The sequence below is a fragment of the Rhipicephalus microplus genome, chromosome 7, assembly GCF_043290135.1.
Source record: "Rhipicephalus microplus isolate Deutch F79 chromosome 7, USDA_Rmic, whole genome shotgun sequence".
Classification (NCBI taxonomy): domain Eukaryota; kingdom Metazoa; phylum Arthropoda; class Arachnida; order Ixodida; family Ixodidae; genus Rhipicephalus; species Rhipicephalus microplus.
In genome coordinates this window covers 123,583,451-123,597,067 of record NC_134706.1, presented here as the reverse complement: position 1 = coordinate 123,597,067, position 13,617 = coordinate 123,583,451, and the positions used below count along the sequence as shown (strand labels likewise).

The 13,617-nt window shown below is 46.4% G+C and overlaps 2 non-coding genes across 2 annotated transcripts; both read left to right on the top strand.

Annotated features, from left to right (window-relative positions):
• The first annotated feature begins 6,724 nt into the window (after positions 1-6,724).
• On the top strand, positions 6,725-6,887 carry LOC142767965 (U1 spliceosomal RNA). Its single transcript, XR_012885178.1, has one exon. It is a non-coding gene; the product is annotated as a U1 spliceosomal RNA (small nuclear RNA).
• A 2,720-nt stretch (positions 6,888-9,607) lies between these two features.
• Positions 9,608-9,770, top strand: LOC142767960 (U1 spliceosomal RNA). Its single transcript, XR_012885173.1, has one exon. It is a non-coding gene; the product is annotated as a U1 spliceosomal RNA (small nuclear RNA).
• Positions 9,771-13,617: the final 3,847 nt, after the last annotated feature.

Here is a 13,617-nt window from a genome sequence, read left to right as displayed (position 1 = left end):
TTCTGTCACCCTTGTTCTTATATATTCAAAAGCTTCGTCCCCTTCTAGCCTGGCACCTCGGGCTGTAGGTATAAAACTCTGCTCTAGGCTCGTCTTATTTCTTAGGGAGTTTAGATGGTTCCAAAGTTTCGCAGCTACCTTTCCATCTTTTTTATGTACTTCTGCCAGCCACTGAGCTCCCTTTCTTCTAATCTTTTCATTGATCAGAAGGGATGCAGCCCTTCTACGGCTTAGAAAGGTTTCCCATTTTCTTTCAACATCATCTGTCGGTTCACCCAGCTGCTTAGCATGTCTGTGTTGCCTGGAGGCTTCCTGACGTTTTGCTATGGCTCTCTTAACTTCCTCATGCCACCAACTTTTGGGTTTGTGTCTTCTTTTCCGGGGTGACTTGTTACGCGTCTTAGCAACCTCTAGCTCAAAGAGTCTAATTAGATTCGTGTATGTCCACACTGTCTTATTATCCTCCGTGATTACTTTCTCAATTTGTTTAGTGGCTATTTCAATTTGCCTTTCTGAATAAAAATTTTTCTGTAGTTGCTGATCTTGTCTCCTTCCCACTTTCACTGCTCTTCCAAAACTTCGCTTGATACGTTTGTGATCACTACCCAGACTTCTGGAGCCACCTTCATTTATGTGCATTTCCTGAGCTTATCATACTTCCCATGTGACATCAGTGCATAATCTATCGTCGACTGCAGCCTTCCTACCTCCCATGTTATTTGCCCTTCACACTTCTCGGTACTGTTGCAAATGATCAAATCAAGCCTTTCACACATATCCATGATAATTCTGCCTGTCGGGTCGGTATACCCATCTATATCTTCTATGTGCGCATTCATGTCTCCTAGTATAATTATCTCGCACTCTCTTCCTAACTCCTGAATGTTATTTAATATACACTCTACCACTGCCTGGTTTTCCTTTCTGGCCTTTCCTCCCGTCCACAAGTACACGAAACCAAGGAGTGTCATTTGACCTGCCACTTTCTCTTTTAGCCATTAATGTTCCTTGCACTCCTGCTTGACCCTTTGCCGGTCTTTACTTTCATGAATGAATGCCCCAATACCACCCCCCTTTCTGCTGCCTTCTGTTCTATTACAATATTCCCACGCGTAGTGCGGATTGTTCGGAGGTTGTTCCATGTCCCTGAAATGTGTTTCTACAAAACCGTATACCATCGGCCTCTCTTCCCTTAGCTGTTCTTCTATTTCTTCCCACTTCAGCCTGTTCCTACCACCCTGCATGTTAATATATCCTATGTCTGAATGGGCTCGGCGCTCGTGGCTACGTCTATTTATGTCCCGGACTCTACCTATCTTAGACATTGGTGCCACTTTGGAATCGTATCTGCCCATAACACCTGTCGAAGAGTCTCCCTGATTGTTTTCCTCGTTACTAGCTATCCTGCACCCCGAAGGGCTCGCTTGCCCCCCAAAAAAGCTACTGCGCATCTTGCAAGTCACCAACCCACCTCATGACCTAGCCGCACATCGAAGTGAATTCTGTCTCGTCGAAAACTGCCCCACCTATATATGCACCTCTCTGTTCATTTCTACCACCTCAAAGCCTTTCTCTCGACTCATCTGCCATATCTCTTGGTTGGCGATGACAACCGCTCTTTGCAGGTTGCTATCACGCACCGGTACCTCCGGTATCGTGCATATCACTACCTGTACCTTAGGAGAAGTGGTGCGCATGTCATCGACGCCTTTCGCCAGTGTGGCTGCTAGTCCTGCTGTATCTTCATTTAAGACATCGTTTAAACCGCCTGAAATTAACACAAGGTTTCGTCTAGCAGCTGTAGTTTTTAGTTTTGCGCTCGCTTGCCTCATGACTGCTTCAAGCTTGCGTCCTGGGAACGCCCCTACTGCAACCCTCTTGTCACCTCTTACCCTCTCTTTTATGGCTTCTGTGCATCGATTTAAATTCGAGTCCCCGGCGATTATCACATGCTGTGACTTTTCAGCTGGAGCGTTCTGCACCTGGGGCTACTTGCACCTGTGACGCCGGCTGTTGTCCCCTCCCAGCCCCACCACTACCTCGCTGAAGCTGGGCCTTGCGACAGTTAAACTGGCTAAACGTGTTGTTTCCATACTTGCTTGCTCTTCCTTCTCCACCGTTCTGGTTGCCGGTTCTCTACTGTTCTCTCCGTAGGCCGCTTCTTTGTTCAGCTTCGCTAGTGCTTCCTCGGTGGACTTCAGTCTTTCTCCCATTGCCCTCGTTTTTTCTTGCTCTGTCGCCAACGCAGTCTCGAGCTCATCGATTCTCACCAGCAGTTCACTTTGGGCAACCATCATTTTCTCAATTTTTTCCTCGAGCTCACATTGCCTACACTTCGTGTCAGCCTCTTCTTCATCCGCTTCTACACTCTGGTCCACTTTTAAACCCACTTCGCATCCTGAACACTTTACAGTCTCTTTAACCATGTTTTTCTGACACCAATTGTCCCTATACTCGATAATTACTAAACTTGAGCCGTGAACTACGAAAAAAAAAAGGAAAGTCTAGGCTCTACTACAAAAATTTGCGTGTTCAATGTTCGCGGACCTCCCCCACGGGGTGGCGAAAGAAAAAAACAACAACAACAAAAAATTTCAAACACACACACTCGCACTAACTAATAAATACCTGGTGACTGGCCCCCGAAAAAGCCGTACCATAAAATAAGTGCTACGAAGATTTCAACCGCTGCCTTATAATTATAAAGACAAGCTCAAAACATGCAAAAACACTTATCTGCGCAGTCGATCCGGAGCGCTCGAAAAACACGTCCATCCACCGTGACAGCCCGCCGTGATATGAACCCGCTGGTACTTTCATACGTAGCGTATGAAAGTACCGCCATCTAGTGGACATTCCAAGGACTAAACGAGAGCTGGCACTCATGCACTTTCTTACGGTTTGTGCTTTGTGTCAAATTCCCACCTTTCATGGCCACTAGTTCATGGCTACATACTAGTTCACTATGTTCATGGCACTGCGGCCCAATACTCGCTAAACCTTGCTCAAATCAAGGTGGTTACGCCAAGCGAATTTAACATGGAAACCCCTTCTGGTCAAATGGTGCTCAAAGTGCGTCCCTCTGATACAAGTTTTTTTAGTAAGCATCAATTTTAAGGCAAACTTTATTGGAGATTTAGTCACCAATACAAGTCTCTGTAAGTTATTTCATCACAAACAACTATCTTTTAGTTATGATTAACGGGCGTGGGCTTTCTCCTCAACTGAAAGAGGTGTGCGCATGCCGCTCCTTTAGTTCGGCCGGGGAGGTGGCTACATACTACTACTACTACTACTACTACTACTACTACTACTACTACTACTACTACTACTACTACTACTACTACTACTACTACTACATTCAGGACGCGCGACCCACGGCTTAGGGAGCTTCGCCCACAAAAGCGGAAGACAAGGCCGCGAAGCGAAGAACGCGTGATGCTGAACGCAAGCGAAGCGAGCTGCCGATACCGAACTCCGTCTCAGCACGGCTATTACTACGCCGTGCACTCTCGGCGCAAGAAAATCCTTCGCATTTCCTCACTATTCTCTTCGGAGAGATAGGGCATCTTTTTAGAATTGTATGGAGATGATATTAAAATCCTGGCACCAAATCTCCTTCAAAAATGACATGTGTACGCTATGCAGGAGAGCTTTCTTTCAAAAGGCCTGCAGCTCGCACCCCTGGTCTACCTTCCTCGCTGCCCAGCATTTCCCGAAATAAAGTGCGTGTCTTCAGCCCACTGGCTGAGGTGAGTTTGAGAGCCCTACCGTCGGATGTATACTTTTTTGGTAGCAATGGAAGCACTTCCTTGGTAGCGATTCCTTAGCGGTAAGCGTTTCACGTCGGAAATATACATGTTAGCATTGCACTAGGGGTGCCAAGCATAGTCATGCACGTGAGGGGGGCATAAGAGCGACCACCCCCTATATCCACCTGGAAAGGGGACACAAGATGTGCGTCAGTTATAGCCCCACAAGAGGCCTCGACAGCTGGTGTGGCGGTGCGGCAGCGCTTGGACGATGTCGCGAAAGATTCAAGCGCACGACCACTACTGGTGGTGCTGATCGAGCATAAATTCGCAATAGGAGTAATTTAATTAGATAAAATTTTATTTGGTCCCCCAAAACAAAGATCACTGGGATGCGGTCCGCTCCCACGTGGAGACTGATTGCCTGCTAACATTTTCATTCTCACGCAAGAACATAATTAAGGGATTCCTTTTGTGACGGATAACGACGCCTCACTTTTTCGTTCCCCAGCGTGCAGCCAAGAGTGACCTATGTCGAAAATGGGGGGCTCCCGACCCCCTTGGCGCCCCCGGTTGATGCGCGTATGTGCTTAAGTCTACCCGAAACGGCCGAAGACCTTCAACCACCCCTGACAACCACAGCCACGACGGGGAGCGTGCTATCGTGAAGCTCTCCAATAAGATGGTCGCCATGGCCCTCTACCTGTAGCGCCAAACCCCTCCCTGGGGGACGTCACCACTTACATTGCGAAGACAATGCGTTGGTGCAGAACTGATGTCAAACACGGTCCATTCGTGCGCATTGGGCACCTCAACGTGGACATCATGGCGGTTGGCGACTGCTGGCTAGTCTCGCACATGATGTTCCTCTGGTGCAGCTCGCCCAACTACAAGCGTCCTACCAACACAAGAGAAACCTCGATGGGCATTACCTTCTCCAACGTTCAACTACAACCTCTCATCCAAGAATTTCTAGCCGCGTACTTCACCGACCGCGAAATTGTGTTCTTCAAAGAAAAACGTGTCCCGCTGCTTTCTTATGAGTAATATTGTTTTTGTATAGAATTTCACTGATATGTGAATAATTATTCTTGTGAGTAATAAGTCGATATATTTCCATCAATATGCACATAATAAACATTGTCTAAGTGTATAAACATCACACCTGTCACAGCGTGCCGAGTCTTTAATTGATGCGTCGGAGAATGTGTCAGATATTTAGGAATAACCATTGTAGATTTGCCCCACTCCTCAATATTCACTTCGTGGTGATGGCGGAATGAATGAAGAGAGAAAAGTGACTTAAGTTTGCTCCTGTGAGTTTTTTTGCACTCTTGCAAAAAAAAACACCTGTTAAAAACTCACATGAATTAATTTCGGCATTCGCCGAAAACAAATTGAAAGCTAAAGGCATAATGTGCGGCTATTGTACCACGCGAATGCGCCTGTTCTTACCCGCTGTGTGTGTAAAGAATTTGTTTACTCACGCACACGCTGCAAAGACAATGTGGACGCGCGTATTTGATATTTTTTACCCCACACGACCACCCTGCAGAGCAAACAGACGTGCGGTTTTCGCCTTAATATGGTAAGCCGCAATATAGTTCTGCATTCACAATACTATAATGCTCAGCAATATCTACTATAACTATAAGAAATAAACTAATAAACCAGTAGAAGTTTCCTTGACGGGACTATGTTTTTACCAGCGACCGTACGCTTCGAAGTTGAGGTATTTCACTACGGTCTACACGTTTCCTCTAACTTCGAACCTCTGTGAGCTAGCACTAATTTGTGCGGTCTATCGCAAAACCTTCATAAGCGGTTATGTGCCACTGACATCGGGCAAATCGCATAACCTCCCGACGGATTACTAAAAGCAAAGAATGCAACAGTTAGACGAAAAACAAATTGCTGCGAAGCGACGGTGGACATATGCAACGAAGGGTTTCTGTTCCGACCTTGCGTTTCCATGGACTCTGGGATCGGTCCACTTTTGACGAAGCAATCACATCATGCAATGATGTTAAGGGACGTCATAGTAACGTTGTTATGACGTCACAAATATTGCCTATGTGGGACGCCACGATAACGTCATATCTTACAATACCTTCAGCGTCACTCGTGTTGACAAAGATGACGCCAGCGCCGCCAACGGATGATTTTCGCGTTTGATGAGGCACTCCGCCATGGCCGGCCCATGAAATGTCGAACATACGGGGTTCTTTAACGTGGGCTTAGAATAGCACGCGGACTCCACGAAAATCCGACCCCCGGCGCCGGGATCGAACCCACGACCTGTGGCGTAGCCTAGCACTACAACCACTGTGCCAGCGAGGTGCACTAAAACGCAACTGAAGTCTGCGAAAAGAGAATGAGGTATGCTCTGGTTATGGCCACATGCCCAGAAGCCCTTAAAACCTGGCGACTGCCTCCGAGAGCCGTTGCGTCACTCAGATGCACACACATGTACACATGCTCGAAAGCGTAGCCGCTGAGGAGTGGTGATCTGCTAACACTGGTGACGGCGATTTTGGGACGTCCGAGAGTGAAGCAGCAAAAAGGTAGGATGTGCTCCACTGGCACAGTAGTCTCATGAATGTTTCTCGCAGTTTTGCTGTTTAATCAATAATATAAACTAATCTGCGCAAACTAGGATTACAAGTTTGTGTAGCAAAAGGCTTCTGTGTTGTTATAGGCTCTTCTGCACAATGACTTTGCGATAACCACTTTGCATTCCCTAAATAAATTGCCCTGTACGAGCAATAACTCGGAAGCGAATGGTTTCAATAGGCACTCGAGCTTTAGCATAAGTAGCCGATAACAGCTCAAAGCTCGGGATTGGCTGCAGTTTCTTTTGCTAGACGATCCATGGTCTTCTTGCTAATCTGGGGCATGCAAACTGATATTCACCACTCGTGCCATATGGTGCGTCCTTCGAAGTGGCCCGTTGTCTCGAAGCACTGATTTGCAAAATTACGTGGTGTCGGATGCTCGGTGGTCACTGGGGCAGGGGTCCAGTGCCGAGGCTTATTCATTGCACTACGGTGGGCTGAAGCACGCCACTACCCCAAAGCGCGGTCGCTGGGGCATGCAATTTTCGGTAGTGGGGCTAGGCGTACGCGCCGACCCCTGCCATACATGAATCAAAAGTAAGACCAGAACATGTATTATTGGGCGATAATCCCGTGGTGTATGCTAATAGGAAGCTCAGGTTTGGCGAAAAGCGGTTCAGAAGCCAGCGACATCAGAATGGGAAGTTATGGGAGCTGCGATTGAAGTGCGACTCTGTGTGGAGGAGGCAAACGCTAAGAGTGAAAAGCAATGTTTGACCCCAAGTTGAAGCAATCACTACGTTTTACAAATGACACACACACAGCGATGACTTTCCACTGGAAATGCGGTTTCAACGCGGTTCCACAGATGACGATGACGACGATTGGGGCTTGTTACCTGAGAGTGACAAGTGCAAGGTCATGTAAGGCAGGTGGGCGCTGCAACAAACTACTACCTTCTTAGTCTAATGCTGTAGCCCCACTGATGGCCCCTAGAGTGAACACCGGTGTCGCTGTGGTCGCGGTGATGTGACGTCACGGCAAGGACACTACTTCTTCGCCGCTGCTTGTCTCTTTTTCGGCGCCCGCCACGTACCTGCTGTTTAGCGATACGCTTGTGATTACTCCTCAATTGCTCCTCAAAGACGACTCCGGGGTGGCACCTACCCGTCGCCTTGCCTTCTATACCTTATCACATCCGAGACGCATGCGCACGACGCCGCGCTTCATTTTCCAAAATAACTGCCAGATAGCGCTCATGTCTCACGTGCGACGTGACAAGATGCACTCGTTCGCTTTCGCTGTATGCTCGAGCCACTCTAACGCAGCGCTTCCATAATACCCCCAGAATACCATTCACCGATTTTCTTGCACGGAACATCAAATAAACGTTTTTTTCACTCACTCCTGACGCAAAGTTATCGTCTTTTTTTCGTGGGACACCTTTTTAAAGAAACGTCTTGTTTAAAACTGGCATGCTATACTTCCTGTATTTGCCTAAGAGGAGATGAAGGCGAAAGGAATAAGATGCGGCTATTGTATGGCACGAATTCGTGCATCGTTACCTGAAGTGTGCGTAAAAAGTTTGTTTATTCACGCACACGCTGCAAAGACGATGTGGACGCATCATACTTCATACCTCACACGACCACTCTGCAGAGCACACAGACCTGCGGTCTTCGCCTAAATATGGTCAGCCGCAATATAGTTGTGCATTCAAGTTAGTATATTACTCAACAATGTCAACTTCAAGTATCGGAAATAAATAATAAACGAATAGAAGTTTCCTTGACGGGACTATGTTCGTACCAGCGTCCTTAAGCTTCGAAGACGAGGTGATTCACTACACGGTACTCGCTTTCTCTAAACACGAAGCTCCGTAGGCTAGCCCGAATTTGTGTGTTTTATCTCAAAACTATCATAAGCGGTTATGTAGTGCAGAAATTGAGCTTGCTTAATGAAACCACTAAAAGCAAAGATGGCAACAGTTAGGCCAACAACAAATGGCTGCGAAGCGATGGTGGATCTCTGCAGCGAAGGCTTTCTGTACCGAACGTGCCTTTTTATGGACTCCGTGATCAGTCCACTTTTGACCAAGCAATGACACGATGCGATGCCGTTATGGGACGTCACAGTAACGTTGTGGGGTCGGCAAAAACATTGCCGATCTGGGACGCCACGATGATGTCATATGTTGAGGCCTAAAAATTTATTTCCCATCACTCGCGTTGACGACGACGCCACCGCCACCGCAGACGGTTGATTTTTACGTTTAATGACACTCCTAGGGCTTTTGCCCTAATATCCATACGAAGCGCGCCGCAGGGGCCGGCTCATTTTATTTCGAACACCCTGGGTTCTTCAACGTGCGCTGACAAATAGCGAGTTCCATTGAGAAAACAGGAATATATGGGCAGGGCAGTGAGAAGTGGAGGGCATAACACTGTGAGCAGGGCCACTCAACCTGCCACAAGAATGCGCCGCTATCCCGGAGGGCAGGTGAAAAGCTGACGAGTAGGAAGACCATGTGACTGAAACAATCCAAGCCCCGGCATATTCTTTGTGCGGCAGCAGCAAAATGCGCGGGAAATCGGTCAGCCACATATTCTTCATTATCCTAATACCTAGTATGCTTGTTCAATGACTCAATTGCCAAACGTCCAGTTCTCATCGTAGCCATTCGTACAAAAGAGCGGTGTGAAACGACACGTGGTTGCTACCATTGCCGCCGCGCTCGCCGCCTTAAGAAAAATTTGAAGGCTGTGACGTTCAAGGATCACGTGACTCGTCGTACTACGTTTACTCCACTTTTCAGGCGAGAGCACTGCAAACTGCCCCTTGCTGCTCTCGGTGCAGCAAAAGCACTCTCACTCTACTAATGGATGACAGTGTTCCTGCACCTGTTTGACCAATGAAACACACCGGCTCCGAAGAGAGCATTTTAAGCGTGCTTTTGAGTGCTCCTGCTCTCCCAATGAAATTCGCCAATAGACTAACACTCTGGCTTCATAAAAATGCGACCCTAATGGCTGGGATTGAACCCACGACCTACGAAGGAATGGCAGAGCACTATGATTGATTGATCGATATGTGGGATTTAACGTCGCAAAACCACCCTATGCTAAGGCTGAAACTAGGATTACAAGTTTGTGTATTCAAACGGCTTCTGTGTTGCTGTAATTTCTTCTGCAGGATTTTTCAGCTTTGCAGCGTATTCCATGGCACTTAAATTGATATTCACCACTCGTGCCACATGGTGCGTCTTTCATAGTGGCCCGTTGTGTCGACGCTCTGTAATGGATACTTACCTGGTGTCGGATTTCCTGTGGTAAATATGGCTGGGAACTCGTGCGGAGGCCCGTCCATTGCACTGCGGTGGGTTGAAGCACGCCACTGCCCCAAAGCGGGGTAGGTGGGGCTTGTAATTTTTTGTAGTGGGGCTAGGCGTACGCGCCAGCCCCTACCATATATAAATCAAAAATGAGACTCCATCAGATGCCATATGGCAGTTCAGCCAGAAAACTATGGTAAATTGTGTATGACCATAATCCCTGCTGCAATACCGGTTCAAAGACAGATGAAGAGATATTAAATTTTACAAGGTACTGCTATAGAGTAACATAGTAAACGGTTACGATGTTATTCTATGGTACTGCGCGAAGGAGGCACGCACAAGTGAACGTGGTGGGCCGCAGACTCGTTGCACCACGTTAAGGCTGTAGTCGCATCTGTCAAAGTATTGCACCGCTTTTAACTGTTTGGATGTTCGTTTGCGTAGCGAGTGACCACGTGTGTTTTATCTCGTTCACTTGGTGAGTGACCGCATCTATACAGCGTAATCATGACAACTCACCAGACAAACTTTCGTGGAACTCTTGACTACAAGAAACACTTTCAATGAGTGCCGCATTAATATAAAACTGATAAATACTAGTATGTATGAGGCTCTTTGTGCCGAAGCCACAATAAAATTTTTTTCTTATTTATCAGAATAACGGTACTCACACGACCTCTTCTGCATTCGCCCACTGGAGAAAACTGTATTATTCTTGCTTTTCTTTTCAGTCGATGCACTGATCCTTCTCTTATATCTGTAGCGAATGTTTTTTGTGCCCTCCATGATTGGTTCACCGATGAACAATCAATGACGTCATGTGAAGACGTGTGACGTCACAGTAACATCGTGATGATGGCACAAACATTGGCGATTTGAGACACGACGACGACGTGATATTATGTGGCCTCACATTATATTTCGCGTCACTCGTGTTGACGATGACGCTGACGACGACTATGGTGGATTTTCGCGTTGGATGAGGCACTGAAGGTTTCCCTTCCAATATTATTACGAAGCCCGCTGCAGTGGCTGGCCCATGAAATTTTGAACCTCCTAGGTTATTTAACATGCAGTCGTATCGAATAACACGTTTGCAACTAAAAATTCCAGTTCATGAAGTTGCAGCCCGAAGAGCAGAAATCAAACCCGCGACCTACGGATGAGTTGCCGAGCACAATAACCACTGTGTCAGCGAGATGCACTGAAACGCAACTGAAGTGTGCGAACAGCGGACGAGGCGTGCTCCGGTTATGGCCAAGCGGCCAAAAGTCCATAGAGCCTGGCTGCTGCCTCCAGCCGTTGCGTGACTCAGACGTGCACACACATACACCTGTTGGAAAACGCAGAAGCTGAGGAGTGGTGATGGTGATTTTGCGTCGTACAAGAGCGAAACAGCAAAGAAGCACGGTGCACTTCTCTGGCAGAATAGTCACCGGAATGTTTCTCACAGTTTTGCTTTTTAAGCACTTATATCAAAGAACAGATGAGGCCTATATGGTGCTACAGAATGGGCACGTCATTTGCTATCGGGGCTTGGCAGACAGAAGAGAACTGGGAGTGGGGTTCCTAATTCACAGAAACATAGCTGGCAACATAGAGGAATACTATAGCATTAATGAAAGGGTGGTAGGTATTGTAATTAAACTGAATAAAATATACAAGATGAAGGTAGTACAGGCTTACGCGCCTACATCCAGCCATGATGACGCTTCAGTTGAAAGCTTCTATGAAGACGCAGAATCGGCAGTGAGTAAGGTAAAAACACAGTATACTATAGTGATGGGCGACTTTGATACAAAGGTAGGGAAGAAGCAGGCTGGAGACCAGGCAGTAGGAGATTATGGCATCGGCACTAGAAACGCCAGAGGAGAGCTACTAGTAGAATTCGCAGAACGCAATATATGCGGATTTTGAATACTTTCTACCGAAAACAAGAAACCCGCAAGTGGACATGAAGGAGCCCTAATGGCGAAAATAAGAACGAAATAGACTTTATAATGACTGCACACCCAGGAATCGTGCAGGATGTGGAAGTGGTTGGCAAGGTACGATGAAGTGACCATAGAGTGGTACGGTCTCGAATTCGCCTAGACTTGAAGAACGAACGACAGAAACTGATACGCAAGAAGCCAATCAATGAGCTATCACTGAGAGGGAAAGTACAGGAATTCAGAGTGTCGCTTCAGAACAGGTACTCGGCTGTTAGTGATTAAACGAACCTTAGCGTAGATACAATGAATGATAATCTAACGAGTATCATTACGGAGTGTGCAGTGGAAGTTGGAGGCAGATAGTAAGACAGGACACTGGCAAGCTTTCCCAGGAAACGAAGAACCTAATGAAGACGCGTCAAAGCATGAACGTGTCAAGTACAACAGACAAAATAGAACTGGCAGAGCTTTCGAAGTTGATTAAGAGGCGTAAAGTATGCGATATAAGAACGTAAAACATGGAGAGAATTGAACACGCTCTGAAAAACGCAGAAAGCGTCAAAGCAGTGAAGAGGAAACTTGGGATAGGCAAAAGTCGGATGTATGCACTAAGGGACAAAGAAGGCAAAATAACTACCAATATAGATAGGATAGTTAAAATAGCGGAGGAGTTTTACAGAGATCTGTTCAGTAGCCGAGACAACCACGACCTTAATACTATAAGAACTAGCAGTTACCCAGATGACACCCCACCAGTAATGATAGAAGAAGTCAGAAAAGCTTTGGAGAGCATGCAAAGAGGCAAAGCTGCTGGTGAGGATCAGTTAACGTCAGATCTGGTGAAAGATGGAGGACAGGTTGTGTTAGAAAAACTAGCCAACCTGTTTACGAGGTGTCTCCTGACGGGAAGGGTACCAGAGTCTTGGAAGAACGCTAACATCATCGTAATACATAAGAAAGGAGATGACAAGGACTTGAAGAATTACAGGCCGATCAGTTTGCTCTCTGTAGTATACAAGCTATTTACAAAGGTAATTGCTAACAGAGTAAAGAAAACATTAGAATTCAATCAACCAAAGGAACAAACAGGATTTCGAACAGACTACTCAACAATTGACCACATTCATACTATCAATCAGGTGATAGAGAAATGCTCAGAGTATAACCAACCACTATACATAGCCTTCATAGCTTACGAGAAAGCGTTTGATTCGGTAGAAATATCAGCCGTCATGCAGACACTGCGGACTCAGGGCGTAGATGAAGTATATATAAACATTCTGGAAGAAATCTACAGGGGATCAACTGCTACCATAGTGCTTCATAAAGAAAGCAACAAAATACCAATCAAGAAGGGTGTAAGGCAGGGGGACACAATCTCCCCAATGCTATTTACCACGTGCTTACAGGAGGTTTTCAGAAGCCTAGAATGGGAACAGTTAGGTATAAGAGTTAATGGAGAATACCTTAGTAACCTGCGCTTCGCCGATGACATTGCACTGCTGAGTAACTCAGGGGACGAATTGCAACTCATGATTACGGAGTTAGACAAGGAGAGCAGAAAGGTGGGTCTTAAAATTAATCTGCAGAAAACGAAAGTAATGTACAAAAACCTCGGAAAAGAGCAGCGCTTCGAGATAGGTAATACTGCACTTCAAGTTGTAAAAGACTATGTCTACTTAGGGCAGGTAATAACCGCAGAGCCTAACCACGAGATTGAAGTAACTACAAGAATAAGAATGGGGTGGAGTACATTCGGCAAGCACTCTCAAATTATGACAGGTAGATTGCCACTATCACTCAAGAGGAAGGTATGTAACAGCTGTATCTTGCCGGTACTTAGCTACGGAGCAGAAACCTGGAGACTTACAAAGAGGGTTCAGCTTAAATTGAGGACGACGCAGCGAGCAATGAAAAGAAAAATGGTAGGTGTAACCAACCTTATGAGACAAGAAGAGAGCAGAGTTGATTAGGGGACAAACGGGGGTTAAGGATATCATAGTTGAAATAAAGAAGAGGAAATTGACATGTGCCTTGCATGT